Source organism: Megalops cyprinoides, chromosome 11, assembly GCF_013368585.1.
Source record: "Megalops cyprinoides isolate fMegCyp1 chromosome 11, fMegCyp1.pri, whole genome shotgun sequence".
NCBI lineage: Eukaryota > Metazoa > Chordata > Actinopteri > Elopiformes > Megalopidae > Megalops > Megalops cyprinoides.
Window position 1 is genome coordinate 31,877,189 of NC_050593.1, and position 14,615 is coordinate 31,891,803.

Consider the following 14,615-nt stretch of genomic DNA (forward strand, 5'->3'; position numbering starts at 1 on the left):
AGCATTATCAAAGCAAAACATACTATCAGTATCTCATGCATTCCCAGAGAAAGACGTTAGCTAACTAATATAACCTCACCGGCAGCGTCCTGACAACTCTTTGCTTTGGTTATGTACACATTCGATCAACATATGCAACCATACTGTTAGATTACTAAAATCTTTTGGGCGAATTAAAACGTTACTGCTTTCAAAGGGCTAAATGATATGTGGCCAAATTCACTGTTATCGTGATAATGACAGCCTCCCTGAAAGTACCACGCTGTCATCTCAGAGCGCAAATCCCCAGCGTTTGAGTCACCGAGCGGTACACCTATCCAATTGAGTGGCTCGTTAGAGCCTGTCTACCAAACAGTCCAATGGCTGTATACGTTGGTGGATCAGCAAGCTGGGCAGGAAGGAGAAGACGTTATTGGAGGGTCAGGAATCAATCAGCGCGGTCTGTCGTCTGAGGAATCGTGAAATAAGAACACATGCGGATGGTTTTCATGCATCGGGGATCGGACGGTTGTGGTTTCTCCTGTTGTTCTGGCACATGATTTAATTCGTTATTACACGGGCGGTGATCGCATAGCGCACAACCCCTTGCATTCCTCACCGCAAGCCGGGACTTTGGTCTCTCGCAGCAGGTCGGGCTAACTGGCCAGGCTAGCTTGCGTGCTAATTCTGCAGCGAGCCCAGTGCTACGGCAGAACTGCTAGTCCGTGGGTATCTTTCGGGTAAGTAAAGCGTCGGCTAGCTAGCCGGCTAGCTGTCTTTCTAACTTTAGCCAGGAGCTAGCTACGTGGGACTGCTCACCTATGGTCGAGATCCATGGTAACGTTAATAACATAGCTCTCTTGCTGGCTAGGTTACTTATAACGATAGCTAGCTATATGGACATGTTTTAACATTAAACGTTATGTTGTTGATCAGTTATGATTTTTATTAAGTAACGTTAGCTGTCCAGCTACCTGTTTACATGTTACCCCACGCCTTGTGTATGCGAACAGCTAGCAACGTGTCAGTTTCTGTCTAATATGCAGCTAGCGGGCTAACGTTAGCTGTATGTTCTGGAAGCTGTAGAATGGAGTAGTCATTTGCTAGTCCGATTCGTTAGCTATCTGAAATGCATGCTCCAGCGAGCTAAGTGTGGTAGCTACTCATCTTATCTATCTATCTAATTGAAGTAGATTAAGTAAAACACCAACGATAGCGTACGAACTATCTTGCTAACACTGCACTACGGCGTGACTCTTTGATAGCTAGTCTTGCTATGTAGCTAGCTAATACTAGTTTACTAGGTAGGCAATGTAACTTGCGCTAAGGTTACTCGTCGAATGCTGTTATTTGCGTGATATTCAGGAAACAATAAACCAATAACAATTCAAGCTTTCCAGCTGCCGGGGGAAGGAGGTGAATACGTGATGCAAATGTGGTGATTGCTGGCTAGCTAATACCGTGTTCCTGTTTCATGGGCTACAGTTAAATGCGTGCCAGATTTACAGCACTGGTTACGTGTAGCATGTAACATTAGATGAAATGGTACCTAGTTACCGTTGGGTGTTATGAATCGCTTTCACGTCGCAGCAAAATGCACCGTGAGAGAAGGAACCTGAGAACTGAATCCTCTAACGTTATGGTATCTGATCTCGGTACGCTGAATGACAATACCTAGCTACCTCTCCACTACAGTGTTTCATACGATGGGCTGTCAACTCTGAGAACCCGGAATGTGGCGAGACATCTGACTATAATGCGTGTGTGAGTTTATTTTCAGTTTGCTGTGCATTGAGAAGGTAATGCACGTCCAGCTGAAGTCGTTTTACGCGTGAGCTGGGCTTGCATGGAGGACAGAACACGTTGTTGTTTCGTTGTGAGGAGAAATCAGAGCGGATAGATCGCTCGGTAGTAATCTGACCTGTGCGAGTCGGTCGCCCGAGATTAAATTCTGATCGTGCCTTGCGGCATATTCCTGGCGCGTTCCGGCTGCCAAAAGCACGAGGCAAGGAAACCCGCCACGCGACTTAATAATCATTTTTTTTTAGTTGAGCCAACGCTAGGCATACACCTGTTCGCATTCCTGCCGCAATGTACATCTAGTTGCAAAAAATCATTGGACTTTTAGTATCATAAGACAGAAGATGTAAAGCCATCACCTTCTCGAGGAATGTTAAGATAACGATAGAGCGGTTTAATATGAAAGGTGGTAAACAACACTGGAGTGAAAGTGGTTGGTTACGTCGCTTGAAAGTGGCAGTAACGTGCTGTGACTGGAGCGGACAAAGCTCATTACTGGTCACAAACCTACGAGCCTAATTTGTCATTGAAAGGGAGCCATGCTGTTTATTTCACTTTAATTGTGACGTCCCTTAATAAATGACGAAAGCAGTGACTACTGGATTTAGGAATATCACAGGTGTCTACGGGGGGGGCTGCTATGAAGTAGTGAATGTGTGACTTTCAGGATGTCTTCTGATTGCTGTGCCTCCCCTCATAAGAGGACATATTCCTAGTAAACAACGGTTAGTGGTATTTTAACAAAACAATAGCACCTCACCTGTTGGACTCCAGTGGAATGGGGCATCAGGTAGCTCTCAGACAACAGCGGCAGTAAAATGTGTAATGATGGCGATCAGGGGTCAGGAGGTAGGAATCGCAGGAATAAACACGTCGCTTTGCTGTTAGGTTGGGTGGTAGGCCAGGCTCTGACCTACTTTACCCTAACTGAAACGCCTATCATGTTTACTGGCTGGAGTTGCACAGGGTTTCTGTAATTGGAGCATCAGACGACAGGCACCGTGGCTTTAAAATTAATTGCCATTTGTACATTATAGGATATACATGTTATCTGCAAAGTGGTCGCTAGACACAAGCTACAGCAATCAATGGACTAAACAAAATGAATTGTCCCCAGTTGGTTTTACAGCCATAAATACCCTTCAAACCACAGCTGTGGATAACCTGCAGCAAACTGTTCCTTCTGAACACTCTCCTGAGTCAGGTAGCTATGAAGGAAACAATTACAGAATTCCGTAAGACACTGCTTGTCTCATTGGGCTCTTCTTTGCTATATTTATCCCAAAAGAGGTTTTGTTCTACCATACCCCTTCATTAACAAGTATAACAGTGTATAAGTGTAATAATACACTTTTCCTTTTTCATTATGTATGAGAGCTATGAAGAGACCGGTTAAACTCGCTAGTCTGCCAGCCCTGAAGACTGGAGTTTTCAGCCCTTCATCATAGTCCAATTATTCTCACCATGAAACAGCCAGTCCAGAGCAGTTGTCGTTTGACTTGGGAGAGAGTTGTTGGTGTTGTTTGTCTTACATTACATTACATTATTGGCATTTAGCAAATGCCCTTTTCCAGAGGGACTTACATGGGTTACAATTTTTACATGTTATCCATTTATACAGCTGGATGTTTAATGATGCAATTTTGTGGTATAACCGTAGAATTGGAGAAGTTTTATATGTAGTTTACCCGGTATGCCCCAGCAGGGAGTCGAACCAGCAACCTTTCAGTTTTGAGTCCTCTCCTTACCACTGCGCTACACTGCTGCTGTTTTGTTATTGTTGTTTTAACTTCAGTGGATTTCGTTCACCACCAGTAATTAGCAGGATCAGGGCTGAGAAGGGCATTTGCGGCAGATTTATTTACTAAAGCCAACGCTCAGATTAAAACGTAACCTTCAACCCACCTACTGAGTGGCAATTGCACATAACAAAACAAAACAAAAAAAAAAAACACAGCGATGGCTCCCTTACAGTGGTAGGACATTTTACAGAAGTGCTACATAGTCCAAAACTAGTTATTTTTGAGTGGCTTGGATGGATAAGGCTTTGTTTGGGCATGCAAGAGTATCTCACGTGTAACTTACTCTCTGTTCTTCAGGGATTCTTCTTTTCTTTTTTGCAGGGGAGATGCATGTAAGATTTTCTGATAGATCACGTTGAGTAGATTCATATCACACTCCCAACTATTTAATCAACACTGCGAAAGAACCATCCAGAGGAATGTGGGTTGTTTTGGGTCTCAAAACATTTTTGCCTGTTCCCACCTACTCCTTTGTTTGGTTGACAGAGTCACAATTATGAAGGCATTCTGAATCTAAGATAGCGCAGGAATGCTGTCACACACAGAACATTTTCGGCTGAGCGGCCCACACATTCTGTCTTGTCTCAGTAAGCAGTTTATGTGAGACAGTGCATGAACACCAGTCTATGTGACACATCTACGGACTGTGCGCTTAATGAAGCAGGCTTACAACTACAGTTGGGTTGATGACTGGAATGTCAGATATTTTGATATTTGAAGATGTTGATGGTAGTGTTTTTGTAATTGTGGTATTAAAATATGCTTTCGCGAATAATTAAATGTGTATTTATGACCAGCGATGTGCAATCAGTCATGCGTTGGTTGCAAGATGATGCTGAGTTAATGGTGAAAAGACCATTCATTTTATTTAAGTTGTCTAGTTGGCACAGGTGAGTACATCACACCTTCTCTGGCACCACATTCAGTAGCTGAGGTTAGTGAGGGAAGAACTATACATGAAGTTGAGATCAGATGCCTGGGGGGGGGGGAGTTGGGGTGTTGAGCGTGACCCTGATTAGATAAGACTGTGTATAGAAGGGATTGGCAGTGGAAAGAATGATCTTACAGCTATGGCCATTTGACAACTGTTAGGCTTTAAGCTTAATGAAAGGGGAGAGCCAGTTGATATTAGTTGATGACAAACCAACATTGTCACGTGCTGGTTTCCCATCCTCCTCTGTTTGATATGGGAGTGGGAGAAGCCCCCAGACCATTGCAAATAAGGCAGAATTCTTCAATTATTATTGCAGCTTATTGTAGCCTCACTGTAAATAGTGAAATGTGTCATCCTATGGCAGAGTTTACCATTACATGTCCCCTGCCAACAATGTTAATATTGTCTACCACAATGTTTTCCCAGTTATGACAGTAGGGAACTTTTGATACCCAGCTCTACTTAAAACCAGATGTGACTGGTTCAGGTCCCAGGTGGTACATGGGCATTGTATTCTTCAGCAAGGTAGCTACGTGACCATGTCTTCTTGGGTAAATATGCATTTGTAGAAATCAAAAATAAAATGTAAAATGCTATGCACAAGGATGTCTGGCAATAGATGATTATTAGTAGTAAAACTAGAAGTACTACTAATGAAGACATGCACACAATCACGTGTACTCAGTTTAGATGGCTCTGGCCGTGTTGTGTAAGTCCTTTTTAGCAACATCTATTTTAGTCGTTCGCTGTTAATTCTGTACTTAGAGTGCTGTATACACTTAATTGATTGTCTGGGAGTGAATGCGTCGAATCCTCTTATCTGAGGGGAAGGAGTGGGGGCCCTTGTGCCTGTCACCACCATACAGAGGGAAGTGCTGGGTTGCCTCCACCCACCCTTCTCCCCGGCCTTCCTGTTTGTCCTCTTAGTTAATGTCCAGCCAGCAAGAACCTCGTTTCAACAGGGGGCAAAATTCCGTCCCCAGCTGACCAATCAGGAATTAGGCACTGCAAGGGCACTCCGACAAGTGACTTCAGCGTTGTCAAATTTTTTGCTTACGGCGAGCGGGGAGCTCTGTCTGCCTGCCCGAGCTTAAAAGTGACGCCAAATTGAAATGAAACCTGAATGTTTAATACTGTCTAAGAAAACGCGCATTCCTCTGTCTTGTAAAAACGAACACAGTCCGTGAAATGCGGCACAACTTATTTTTATTCCCTCTTTTCCTCCATTCTGGCCGAAAGCTGTCACATGGTAAGTGGTCACATGGTAAGTCACCTTAACCTGTCATACAGGAGCCAAGGGAGGTGAATGTGTGTCAAAGGAGGGGAAAGAGGTTAAGGAACCTGTCTGCTCAGGACAAGAGGAAAGAGTTTTCAACAGACACTTTCATGGTAGGCGTGCTACTCATAAAAGGGAAAGTAATGAAATCGGCCCTATATTGATCAAGCCATTTCATTTTATGGCGTTTCACACAAAGTGTGAAAGCTGTGTGGGAGCGTTTTTAAGTGCTCAACTATTTGTGATATTTGCTTTCCACAATGTTTTTCAATCCTTAGGTCATTAAAATTCAATGTTTTGTTTTCTCTGAAGTGGCACTTTAGGTATTTAATATTGCAGGCTTGCGTAAGGCCCTCTGAGTCCCTCTAAGGAAAACTGATGACAAACATCAGTGAACAGAGGTTCCCTTGTTTTGAATCATGGTGATTGGTTCTGGACCCCTGAGAACTAGGTAATCTGCCATGTCAAACAATGCACAGCACAGTTCTGCAGTAAACCCATTCTACAGGGTTAAGAGTTTCACTTGAGAACTTAGCATGTGTGGAAGGATTGTGCTCAGGAAGATTTTCATGTAAAGCTGCCTTGAGTTGCATTCATTGGTTTTACACTTTTTAGTTACACAAGAAAATGATGTTCTCTCGGTGAAGAACATCAAATGAATAACCATCAGTTCTGACCAACCGTGGATGCACTCTGTCATTTATTATTTAACGACCTGTAAATGTGTTTTTAGACACATAGTTGTGTAATCTGCCTTTTGTTTTAATTTACAGTGTCGATGTGGATTTGGAGACTGGAATCATTTCCGTTTAAAGTTGGGCACTCAAGATAGGGCACTGTACTCCAAAAAAGTTAGACAGATTAAAGGAAGGGGAAACAATATTAATTTAATGTGGAAACATTAAATATTGTGGAAACAATATTAATTTAATGTGCACTGTATTTTAAAAGCAGAGGATGAATGATGATATCCTTGGAAGACCTTGTTCCTTAAAAGTTGGCTGAACCCTTGAACCTATCACTAAACTAGCAGGTATTGTCCCAAGATTCACCTTGTACCTTGTTCACTTGACTTTAAAGTTTGTGTTTCTCACTGTGCCTGGCAACACCACGGGTGTGTGGTATGAATAAGCTGGCTGTTAGAACTGGTATTGTCTAATGAAGAGAGATGGGGGGGGGGGTATGTTTCTGGGTTCTGCTCATTGATGTGGGATGACATTCCTGTGCATTGTGCATTGTCAGTCATCTTTATACATCTTTAAAATGGAGGACTCAGTGGCAGTAGCTGGTCTGGTGTGTGGGTGTTTGTCTGTGTGTAATGGGGGGTGGAGGTTGCCAGCGATAAATTAAATCAAAAACACCAGGCCAATATCAATTAATTTCTCTAGAGGCTGGAAAATGTGCTGGTTCAGAGGAACTTGTGTGCCGGGTGCAGAGTACCTCTGAGGAAATCTTTGCAGTATTGATTTCTTCGGCCAGGGCTCTTGGGCTGAGATTAGCACAAGTAACACTCTTGATCAGAAGAATGCCATGCTTGGAATCTCATTAGAGAAGTGGAAGAATTCAATTTGGGCGCTGATGCTGGAGAGGTTGGAAATCATATTTAATTTGCAGCATATAGACCAAAACTTTAATAGTTGCATGTGTACTAGAGAAGTAAAGTAAAAAACTTGAGGCTGAAGCCCATAGGTTACCATACTGTTCAGTAGGAGGCTGAATCCTTGACCTGGTTTGCATCTTTGTCTGAATTCTGGTTCCAGGCCAACCAATTGAACAGAGGGCAACAGGCTGTACCTGTAAGTATATGTAGTGACATTAAGAAAGCGGCAATCTTTTAATGCCCTGTCAGTATGTATCAGGCAGTTGCACTGCAGTTTATGAACGCAGCAGCATCATCATCACCATCATCATCAGCAGCATAAATGCCTTTTGACTGAGCAGATTGGAGGGTCTGGGGTGTCATTTCCGTTAGTCCTATGCAAAGCAGTGGTCGTTAAGACTCCAGTCATTCAGACTTCGGGGGAAATTTAGGAAGAGAGCCGAGGACCCTGTTACTCCCTGGTTTTCCGCAGTCGTCAGCCTCTCTCGACTGCATGTTCATAGAGCGCTCTCCAGGTCTTCAGGATTGGGCAGCACCCCTGATCTGTGGCATTTGATCCTGCTTAGTTCCCAAATACACCATTAACTCAAGGCAACCAGTCGGCTAAAGGGCCCAGCATTGTTTTAAAAACACAGTACAGCGTCCTGGGCCTGCTTAGTCAGTGCTGTGATCAGAGGTTGCCATGGCTATGTGATCGAGAAGGCCATTTTAATCCAAAAAAAAAAATGATCCGCAGGTGATGTTCTATTTTCCCCTGCTCAGGGTTAGGGATGAGACTGAGTGTTCAATCATTCCAGTGCTGGTCCTTGACGCCGCTGATCGAGTACTTGAATATGTGTTCAGCTGTGTGATGATTAATAAAAAAATGAATAAAAATTCATTTTTTCTCATCAATATTCACGAGGCATAGCCTGGGAACCTAGTGTACAATAACAGATAATTAGCCTAGTTGATATTAATAATTTTCCTGCCTGAAAGTGTGAATGCAGATCACTATGCAGTGAATCATTATTTACTCTGAAAGGAGTGGAGGCTGATACAGTGCTTGGGCTTGGTGGGTCTGAGCACTTTAATTCTCGATCTTGTGTCCAGTGAATCTCCAAATATCCTGATAAACAAAATAGCCATCCCTGGCATGGCTGTAAAGGACAATTAGAAACTTAATTGTTAAATCCATTTCAATTTTTCAGTAACAGCTAGTTTGCTGAATTATGTTCTAAAAGAAGTTCTGAGCACTTCCAGCTACATTTCCCTGGCAAAGGCCTGTCTCTTATCAGCAATGGTTTGCTTGCCAGCCATGTTGGTAGTGTTGTCTATATGTAGCTTTTCTTTATGTAGCTGGTAACATAAAAAAACACTGCCTGTCTTACAACTTCATCGAGCAGTTACCCTGTGCTTTGTTAACAATGTAGAAACAACCTCTAAAAACAATTCATGAAGGTGTAATCATATCTTGTACCATCCAGCCCTTGTTTTTGGCTCATAGCTTGCATTGATCTGTTGAGATGAAATCTGAAACCATCCAGCTAGGCTAATCCACAAAACTGTTTTGCTCCGTTAGAACTTGTAGTGGTTGGGCCAAATAATGCTATAGACATGGCTGTGAGGAATTATTGTGGTAAATCAATTAGGGGAACTGTCTTCCAGCTGGAGCTCTATAAATACGGCGTAGCCCCATCCTGTCTGTCCCGGGGACCAGAGGAAATATTATTTCTGGAAATCAAGGGGGCCGTGATCCGGCCAGGGGGGGATAAATTGGTCTAAAAATAGTTTCGCAAAAACAAAGGGCATGCACACACATGAATAAGCTCCCTTTCACATCAAACGGCATCAAACGAGCCACTGATTTGCCACCTTTGAAAAGATGGCTTTGCGCTACGCTCAGAGACTGACTCTGGGAAATGTTTTGAAGGATCGGCGGTGTGCTGCTGCTCGTACTGTTCCAGCCAGTGCGGTTTCAACTGCATGTGACGTCTTCTGCGTGGAAAAGTGTTGTATGACAGATTGGAGGGTGATAATGGTGGTGTGCCCTTTGCATTGCCTCCCTTTCCCCTTAAGCGTGCTGCCAGGTGATCTTTCCAGTGCAGGCTCAGGAAGTGCCGAGGCCCCTGGTGGTATCCTTAAGGATCACTGAGAGGAACTGCAAGCGCATCTTAGGCAAAAAAGTCAGGTTTAGGGAACAGAGCAGGAAATTTCGTCTGAGCTCTTTGATTGGCTGTGTCAATTGGTGCTTGTGAGTTGTCACTTCACACACTAGTGTGCTTATTACATAACCACCGGATATTTTCCAGCTCAGTTCACACTGCACCGTTTCAGTCTTGATCCAGCTTTAACCACCTTGGGAATACTAGGAATACTGGCTCCAAAAAGCCCCCTTGGTGCCAACTAGGCTGCAGCTACTTCTGTTTCACAGCTCTGAAAGTGGTGCAAAGCTAGAGATAAGGTGTCTTTAGCAGCAGTGTGAATGGGGGTAGACACACACCACTCTTACACATAAACGCACACAATCCACTCTCTCACGTAAACATACACACACCAATTTCTCACTTAAATGTTCACACAAAACATTCCCTCCCACAGATCAAAGTCTTCATGCAGTGCATGCACAATGGTAGGGGAGTTATATTTCTCAGTAAGTCAAATGTCTACTTGGATGTAATTTGTAGAAGACTTGACCATTGCTGCACTATTGCGTTTTTTTTTAAAGCGAAGCTTGTGTTTTGCAGCAGAAGTTGTATGAGTGTGCACTCGCTTTGGTCAAGGGGCTCAGTCATGTACCCGTAAGGACCCTGTCATAGTGCAGCCTGTGCTGTGGGGTCGGGAATCTCGCCGATTCGCCGGGCTGTTCCTCAGCGTCTTCATCGGCCTGTGGCTAAAACGAGAAGCCGTCCTCTATTATTAGACCTGTCCTCCAGAAATAGCCTTGGAATCTTTACAGCATTGTATCCAGGAGCGTCTGAGTTGACTCTCAGCTCCCCAAGCTGATTACGACGATTCTGTTTTCTTGTTAACAGTAATTCTATTTGTGCAGCGTGTAAGTGTTGTGTAGCGTATATACCCGCTCACTCGCTCTCTCTCTCTCGCTCACACACACACACACACACTCGCACACATTATGACAAGTGCTTACTGACATTAATTGTGCTTGTGCTATGTGTAAATAATATGTAGTATCTATACTCGCGCACACGTGCACACACAGACATTATGACAGACATGCTTACTGACAACATAGCAAAAACAGAATTAATGTGTAGCATTTATTCACACGTATGTTAGGTGTTGTATGTATGAAACGTGTGTGAAGGCAGGGGAATGATCCAGCTGTAGGGAGATGTATGCCTGCACCCCTGCTGTTCCCATTATCCGTTTTCCGGGATTTTCCATGTCACTGCACCCTCCATTTCCCTGGATAATCACAGGGGTTGGCTGTGCTGCAGCACCCGGGGTGCCCAGGGGACAGGCTCTCAAGACCCAGCGAAATAAACCACTCATTAAATTACTTTAGCTTTATCAGTGCGGCGATGTTGGTTGTTTGACCCGTTGTTACTAACTGCTATCCCCAGCCTCCTTCTGATGCCGCTACCTTGAGGTGGCTGCCTCTTTAGACGACAATGATAAACAGGATCTTCAGTGACTGGTTTAACAACATGGGTGAATGGTATTCAGAGACATGGAGGAATGTAGCTTCTGGGTCAAAGAGCATTGCCCAACAACAATGAACTGTGCATGAGAGTGGAGAGGCTGACCTTTGACCACGCCTGTGTGTTGGGGTGCTCGCTGGCCGTTGTGAGGTGACATGTCACCCCTGATTTTCTAAGATTACTCATCCGTCCTCGCCTCCTTCCCCACTCAAAGCCTCACCCCTGCAAAGATGAATGGTGTCCTCTCACCTTTCACCCCTCAAACTGGAGCAAAGGTTGTCTTGTTTTTTTTTTTTTTTCTTTTTCTTCTGAGTTTTTAGTGATGACCTCTAGTTTTCCACTTGTCAGGTATAGCCAGGGTCTCTTCCATGGGGAACCTCTCTCCATGCTCTGGGTGAAGGTCAGAATGAGGCCACTGCTGCATGCAGGGTCCAAACTCGCCTGGGTTGCAGGCCCCTGGGCTCCCCCCCACCACCAGCCCCCACCCCCCACCCCTCCTCCTGTCCCACTACTGTTTACTACCCACAGGGCCTTGCAGAGAGCAGAGGCCACAGTTCTAATTAGCTGTTCCTGGATTAGCCATGGTGACTGCCCCGGTCTACACTACAGTGTTCAAACCTCTCTGCTTGTTTTGGCTTGTAGACGGCTGCCGCGAACAGCAGTCGGTACTGTGCGTTTGCTCACGCGCACACTAGCTTTACAGGGGCGTGTACGCTCCCCGTGTGCTCTGAGAACAGAGGTCACTTGCATTGCAGCCAAAGCCAATGGAGTCGCACCAGCTCCAGACGAGCTGGGGTATCGTGAGAGCTGTAAACTTTCAGGACAGAATGGAGATAAACAGTTGGAAGCCTGTTTTCGGGCTCTCGTTGAGGAAGCACACGCTCCTGGAAGACTGCCCGTGTCTGAGATGTTTGTTAGTGTCACTAAGCAGCGAAACACGCTGCTAAAACAGTACCTTGACAGTGTGATGGAAGCTCTATTACTGGATACACAGCATCTACAACTACATCAGCTACATTTCCCCATCGCACACTAGTTAGCCTTATTCTCATTAGCAGACTAAACTGTTCCAACAGTTGCTTTCTCTCCCTGCTTCGCTGAGACTGACGGTTGTGGTCTTGGCTCCAATTTGTTACTGTGAATTTAACCTAAATTAAGTGCAGAACTGGAGACTTGTAACTGTATTAAGGTTCAGGTTAAAATGGATCCTTGGAGAAACAGTGGAGTTATTTCCAGCAAGAGCATTCTGAAAAGAAAACATTCATTCAAATAGTTTGGGTTTTTTTTTTTTTTTTTCAGCCCGCGCTGTTTGAATGTCAAAGAATGGTTGAACATTATCCTCTTTGCTCTTACCTCCCATGGCATGTGTGCCGGACTGGTTTGAGTGCATGTTTACATGCAAAGAGAAAATGCAAGTTCTTTTTTTTTTTTTTTTTTTTTGTCAGCATTCGTGATAACCATTTAAGGGAATGGTTCGAATGAGATGTAAACCTAGATACTTCTTAGCGGCACCAATTCTTTGTTGAGCAGCAGTTAACCACAGAATGTATGGTGGTTTGCGAAGAGGAAGAGGTGGTTCCTCCTGGAGGCTCAGGTTTGGGTGAGTGACTGATGAAAAGGTGGCACTCGCAGTTAAGGGTCACTTCCTCTGTGTCGCCTGTGTGAAACATCAAGGTCAAAGCAAAGCTGTCTGTACTGTGCCCTCTGTACGGCTCTCTATGCCCCCTCCGAACCCTGGGTCTACTTAAGACTGCTCACAGCTCTTAAATTACGTTATATTACAGCAATTATACTACATTATTGTCAATTAGCGGATGCTCTTATCCAGAGTGACTAACATGGGTCAGATTTTTATGAATTTGTACAGCTGGGTCTTTACTGGGGCAATTGTGGGTTAAGTACCTTGCAACCTCTTGGTTACAAGCCCTGCTATTTCCCACTACACCACACTGTGGCCTTGTACAGGTGTTTTACACCTCCCAACTGTACTCATACACAAGCTTTAGCGGGATTGGTCCAGATCTCCTGCTGCCGAATTCACTCACCTGGCAGCGTTTGTGCTGGACTCGGTGCTGTTTTGCTCCGTTTGACTGACTGACTGGCCGAGGTGATGGGAGTTCAGAGTTGAGGCTGGATCAGGCTCTTGGCTTCTCCCCTGTTTGCTGTTTGTAGAGTGATTCAGGCTGCATGTGATCAGGATAAGAGGATATGTTACATGTTCCTGTTTCAGCGCCCTGTAGTAACATAGTTCCCAGAGTGCAACTGCCTGTGACTCTGACTACCTTATGTGTGTTTCTATAATATGTAATATATAATTTTTTTTTTATATAATATGTATCTATCTATTTATACATACTGTATGCCGATATGTATATGTCTCTGTATGTGTGTGTGTGTGTGTTTATGTGTGTGTAATTAGTATGCCTTGCACACTGCATTAGAACTGGGCTTCAATCAAATTTGTTCATTAGATGGTGTACGCTGAACCTAATCTGAATAGTTTCGGTTGACTCGGTAACACTGAGTTATTTTGATGTGTGTCTTATGGTAATAGCTTTTGTCACGCAGTGTAGACACTAAAATTCCTTCCTTGTTGTTTCACATGCCTTTTTCCTTCCCACTAATGACACTCTGATGTCGTAGCTGTATTCTTTGGGAAATGGCATGACACTCCTATCAGCTGAAGCTGGCACCTGGCCACCAGCAGTAATGCCCTTTAGCTCACTAGTGATCTGATGATTGTTAGGGATTTGCCTGAAACATAAGTCTACACAGTGAAATCGTTGCTGGTGTACAAACCACACATTGATATTTATCGGATGTTTTTCTGTGTGACTCATTGTGTCTTTAAATGATCAGTGAGTAATCCGTGGAGAATTTAGCTTTTTAAACAGATGTTTGTATTTCTCCCTTCAGTCTAATAAAGTTATGGGTGATAGAGGCCCATTTGCCTTCTCAGCTGGGAGGAGGAGGAGAATTGGGTTTGAGGCCTACAAGACATGATTTAGTATCCCCTATCATGCATAAATGTACTTGCTACTAATAACAAAACATAAAAGTTTAACTTTTGACCGGAGTTCACATTCAATAAAACATTGTGTTGATGAGGAGAAGCCAAGAAGCTTGGAAGTGATATTTCCTGTTATTGAGCAGAGGTGGCATTTCTGCAATGCTAACGCTGCTGGCTCTGGTGCTGAAGTGCATCTTGGGAGCACGCTCTGCTTTCCGTACCACCTCCCGTCACCGAGCTTCACGGCTGAGTGAAGGGAGCGGGCCGCGAGGTCATAGGTCGCTGGCGCAGGAAGAACAGCACGGAACATCACAAGTTCAGCAAAGCCGAGCTGCGGTTTCCTGCCAGCTTCCAAACGATGAGTCAAACGAAACAGCAGACAGGGGGTAAAGTTCAGCTGGAGCCACTGTGAGGAGACGTTGCTGACGGGAAGCCATCAGCGTTTCAGTGTGGACTCGTGCTTTCCTTTATATGCCTTTGGGTGTCTCAGAAAAATAAAAAAAACCCTAAGCTTTTCTTCTAAACATTGCCAGTTAATGCCTAATGATCACAGGCATACAAAAAGTCTGT

The 14,615-nt window shown here is 44.2% G+C and overlaps 1 protein-coding gene across 4 annotated transcripts in view; it reads left to right on the forward strand.

Moving 5' to 3' along the window:
- Positions 1-385: 385 nt before the first annotated feature.
- The window catches only part of LOC118785476 (protein FAM126B-like), a 50,288-nt gene continuing 36,058 nt past the window's right edge, over positions 386-14,615 (forward strand). For 3 of the 4 annotated variants that reach the window (XM_036540148.1, XM_036540152.1, XM_036540151.1), the window contains exon 1: positions 386-719. The gene's annotated coding sequence lies outside the window, so the exon portion shown is untranslated. Of the gene's footprint in view, positions 720-5,710; positions 5,765-14,615 lie in introns of those variants that run through there. The other variant, XM_036540149.1, reaches the window with a different exon arrangement.